Source organism: Triticum aestivum, chromosome 1B (genome assembly GCF_018294505.1).
Source record: "Triticum aestivum cultivar Chinese Spring chromosome 1B, IWGSC CS RefSeq v2.1, whole genome shotgun sequence".
In the NCBI taxonomy this organism is placed as follows: domain Eukaryota; kingdom Viridiplantae; phylum Streptophyta; class Magnoliopsida; order Poales; family Poaceae; genus Triticum; species Triticum aestivum.
The window spans coordinates 61,634,347-61,639,871 of NC_057795.1; positions in this window are offsets into that span (position 1 = coordinate 61,634,347).

Below are 5,525 nucleotides of genomic sequence, written 5' to 3' on the forward strand. Positions count from 1 at the left end.
TATGTCTTTTGGGGGATTTATTTATGAAATGGTGATTTTTTCCTGTTTTATGTGGGCTTTTGTGTGTGTACACTCCATCTCTACAAATTTCTCCCTGTAGACCATTGTATGGATCATCATTTTTAAACTAATAATGTTTCAGTGTACCTTCCTGCTTAGGGAAAAAAGTGCATACAATGCAATGCTGATCTACACATTTACCTTCATGTTGAATGATCCTATAAAAACATAAATTTACTTTAAAGCTTCATTCGACAACAAATCTAAGGATATATTTTTGATGACGTGTAAGACATGTTTTGGTAGTCAAATTGACGACCTAAAACAATGCATGGTATACAAAACTAGATATAGTAATCATGCTCAAAAGAGCATCTCCAACAAAAGGGCAACACCACCGTTTCGGGCTTTTGGAGGCCAAAAAACCTCTCCAATAGCTGCCCAAAAACTCCAACATGATCAAAAACGTTTTTGGGTAGCCCAAAAACAACTGGCTGCATATATGTGGCACGAAGGTTGCTGCCCAAAAATGCCAATCCACCCCTCGCCGCCAAACCGCATCTTTTCCATAGCTCCCCACAGCCAAATCTGTTGCCGCCGCTACCGCACTGACACTACTGCAGGATGCTGCTAACGCGACACTACAATCAGAGACCCTTCGATGAAACTGTGTGTGATGCATTAATCGCAAACGGAGATGTAAAAAGCATAAAAAAAGATGCAAAATGTTTGCGATGGCAGATACATCGAACACGGTTCAAATTTTAGTTGCGTGTGCGATGAGGGGCATACGGTTCAGTTCAATGAACTGTTTGCAATAAGGCAGAACAACAGAAATGGGCAGCCAGATGAAGGCGTGTGTGATATACGGCATACAGTTCACTCAGATAAACGGTTTGTGATGAGGCAGAACAACAGAAACGGGCAGCCAGATGAAGATGTGTGCGATATATGACATACAGTTCACTCGGATGAACTGTTTGTGATTAGGTAACACAAAAGACACGGTCAGCCAGATCAAAGTGTGTACGATATACTGCATACGGTTCACTCAGATGAAATGTTTTTGATTAGGCAACGCAACAGAAATGGTTCAGGCAGATCAAGGTGTGTGCAATGGAGGGCATATAGTTAATTCCAATAAACTATTTGTGTTGAGCCAAGAGAACAGAAATTGTCGGGGGGATGAACGCCGAGCAGGCCACGGAACCCGGATCCTTTTCAAAAACAACGGGGCCAGCATCGCCCCTCAAGCCGGTCCGCGCTTGGCCGGATCGCTCAACCCGGCCAAGCCCCTCGACCCGGCCGAACTCCTCGACCCGACCAAGCTCCTCAACTCGGCCCCGAGAAACAGCTCAAGACAGCTGAACCCGGCACACCAGGACTTCCCCAACAAGCCAGCTCCGCCCTTGGCGTGTTCCTCAACCCAGCCGCGGGTCAGCTCCCGTCGCATCCAGGTCGTATGATGGGATGAGTCTCCATCCACCGATGACCGAGGCAATAGTGCCCCGCCCATGCCTCTGGTCAGCCGGAGCATGGCAACAATGCCCCTCACCTACCCACTGACCAGGGCCGGTGTGGCAACAATGCCCCCATCTTCACCACTGACGCCAACAGGCGGCAACCTGATGGAGCACCACTGTAGCCGACTTGACTCGGCCACTCCCTGACGATCGACAAGATGACGAACAATCCCCCTATGCACGCGGGGCCCGCACCTAGGGGAACCCAGCTAACCATAGGCACCCAGCGGGTCCCAGCCCCGGGTCCCCAAACGATGACGACCCGACCCTACGGCCTTGTAACATTACCATTGTATCCCTGGGGGGTTGTCCTATAAAACCCCCTAGGAGCCCTAATGAATACGGGTAAGCACACATGAAAATAGCCAACCAATCAGTAGAACACACCTAGGGAGAAGGAGAAACCTAAGCCCTGGCCAGTCTTCCTTCTTCCTCCATACAGCTCTAGGAGCAACTCTGTATTGTTGCATATCAACCACACTCGGCAGAACTAGGTTTATTATCTCTCCGGAGAGCCCCGAACCTGGGTATGTCTTGCGCCCCGCGCTCGCTCATGCCGACCTTACCTCTGGAGCCCACCAGTGCCCTCGAGCCTCCTCCTCTCTTTAGCCATCCCATGGCATCTGCCGTGCACCCACCACGATAGTTGGCGCCCACCATGGGGCAGCTCGAGGTCCTGGCCGGGAGCATGCTTCAGACGGGGCTCCTCTCCAACTCTGACGAGCCCGTCACACTAGCAGACGACATCATCGACGCGCTCGCCGCCTCCTTCGCCGTGCTCGCCACTTCCTTCACCGTGTTGCACATCTCTGATGCGCCTGCGGCCGATGAGTACCCCAGCAAGGTACTCGACTTCTCCGACTCCCCCCTCTCCCTCGGCAGTGGCATTCCCGCTGGGGCAATGGACATCCACGTGCAGGTCTTCGCCACCGGCACCGATGCCTCATCCTCGTCAAGCGCGACGAGGAAGGCCGCCGAAGCCAAGGCCGCGGCGGAGCGGGCCGCATCGCCCAACCCATTGCGCGCCGCGATGCAGAGCCTTCACATCCCCATCGGCACCGACATTGACGCCTCCAACGTCGCCGAGGCCCGGGCCTGGCTCGAGGAGAGACGCCAGCACCTGCTGGACCAGAACAAGACGCTCGCTGCCACGCGGCGTCGCCTGGATTCCGCTCAGCTAGAACGCAACACCGTCTATGGCTTCACGCCTACCGCGGCCGAGCCGAGCCAGGTCACCGACGTGCGAGCCCGGGACGGTGCGATCGGCCGCGCCTTCGGCGCCATCCCGCCCGTCTACGAGACTCCCGCGAAGAACATGCGCGCCGCCCAGGCGGGCGCAATCGACCTGGACCAGCTCACGGGCGAGGAGCTGAAGGAGCGCTTCAAGCGTATGAATGACCTCCTCGACGCGGCCAATGCGCAGCAAGACCGCCTCAACCAACTCGCCAAGCCGGCGGGATCCGGCTCCGCCTGCGCTGCCGGACCCGGGGATCATCAGCACACGGCGTCCTCACCACCTGGCGAGGCGCTCCGGCTGCACCCGGATTCGGCGCGACCCGGCCCTGACGGCCGCCGGCGACCTAGACAACGAGCCGGCCCCGAAAAACCGATGCAGACCCGACCAGCCCGGCCGGCGTCCGGCTCCAACCGGCCCGACCCCATGTGGCTCGGTCGCCAACCAACTCGGCGCACGCACCATCGACGACACAGACGCTCGCCACCATCTCGACCGGCTCGCTTTCTCCCTGGAGGTGGAGGAGAGTGGCGCCATAGGGCCGGCGTGCTTCGGCCCACGCATCCGGGAGGAGCCCTTTCTGAAAGGGTTCACGCTCCCCCGTGACACCCCCAAGTACAATGGAACCGTGAAGCCGGAGGACTGGCTCACCGACTACACCACCACCATCGGCATCACAGGCGGCAATGACCGACTCGCCGTGCGCTACGCACCGCACATGCTCCAGGGATCGGCCCGCACCTGGTTGAACAGTCTGCCGGTGGGCAGTGTCAACACGTGGGTGGACTTCGAGCAGGCCTTCATCCACAACTTCACGGGGACTTACCGGCGACCCGGCCACCCTAGCTAGCTCGCCATGTGCGTGCAGGGGCCGATGGAAACCGGCCCCGAGTACCTCGCGCGCCGGACCGAGCTCCGGAACAGCTGCGAGGGCATCCACGAGGTTCAAGCGATCTAGTACTTTGTCAACGGGTGCCGAGACGGCATCCTCCTCAAGCACAAGCTCTTGCGCTCCGAGCCGGCCACCATGGCCGCGCTCATGGTGACGGTGGACAAGTACGCCAACGTCGACTCCGCCATGAAGATCCAGGTGGTGCTGGATGAAGCCGGCAAAGCGAATCCGGTTCCCGCTTCGAAGCCGGCCGGTGAAAGCAGCCGGCAGCAGCACAACCAGCACAACAACAAGCGCAAGGCCAACCAACTAGCTCAGCGCTACGACAACCGGCTCGTCGCGGCCACCGAGCCCGCGACCGACCCGGCAGCCAAGCGCCGGCAGACCGGCAAGATGGCGTGGCAGCCCGCCTTGAGCTTCGAGGAGATGCTTGACGCCTCCTGCAAGCACCACAGTGGCGCAAGGCCGTCCACCCACACACTTGGGCAGTGCAGCATCACCAAGCGCATAATGAGGGGCGACGTCCCGCCTCCTCCGGCTCCGGCCTAAGGCGCGGGTCAGTCGCCTCCACCTCCGCCTCCGCCCCCAGCCGACGGTGCGATGCCCGGCAACATCTACCCGGACCAGAACGTGACCTACGTCGTCTTCACCAGCCTCAGCAACGACAAGCGCAACAAGCGCCTCCTTTGGCAGGAGGTGAACACCGTCATCCCGGCCAAGCCAGAGTACATGCACTGGTCGGACCACCCGGTCACATGGACCCGGGCAGACCACCCGACTGTCATGCCGAACCCGGGTGGCTATGCCCTCGTCCTCAACCCCACCATCGTTGCACGGCGCACGTGCAAGTCTTCCCGAGTCCTCATTGACGGTGGCAGCAGCATCAACATCCTCTACCGTGACACCATGACCAAGCTCGGCCTCAAGGCCAAGGACCTGCAGCCGACCCAGACGATCTTCCACGACATCGTTCCCGGCCTCTCTTGCTCTCCCATTGGCCGGGTCAGGCTCGACATCCTATTCGGTGACAACAATCATTTCCGGCGCGAACCGATCTGGTCCGAGCTGGTGGACCTGTCCAGCGCGTACCACGCATTGCTGGGCCGACCTGCGCTCGCCAAATTCATGGCGGTCCCCCACTACGCGTACCTGAAGATGAAGATGCCGGATCCGAAGGGCCTCATCACCATCACTGGCGACTACCGCAAGTCCCTGGAGTGCGCCCGAGACGGCGCCAAGCTGGCCGAGTCGCTGGTCATAGCCGAGGAGCAGCGCCATCTCGACCGGATCGTCGCCTTGGCCAACGAGACATCAGCCGCGCAGATCCCGGCCAAGGAGCCGGCTGACGAGGCCGCCTTCAAGCCCTCCAAGGAGACCAAGAAAGTGAAGCTGAACTCGGAAGACCCCAGCTGCAGCAAGTACGTCGTCGTAGGCACCCGCTGTTGGGGAACGTTGCAGAAAATAAAAAATTTCTACGCTTCACCAAGATCAATCTATGGAGTCATCTAGCAACGAGAGAGAGGAGTGCATCTACATACCCTTGTAGATCACGCGCGGAAGCGTTCAAGAGAACGGGGTTAAGGGAGTTGTACTCGTCGTGATCCAAATCACTGAAGATCCTAGCGCCGAACGGACGGTACCTCCGCGTTCAACACACGTACGGTTGGGGAAGACGTCTCCTCCTTCTTGATCCAGTAAGGGGGAGGGAGAGGTTGATGGAGATCCAGCAGCACAACAGCGTGGTGGTGGAAGTAGCAGCGATCTCGGCAGGGCTTCGCCAAGCTCAGCGAGAGGGAGAGGTGGTACAGAGGGAGAGGGAGGCGCCAGGAGCAGGGGTGCGCAGCCCTCCCTCCCCCTTCTTTATATATGGGCCCTG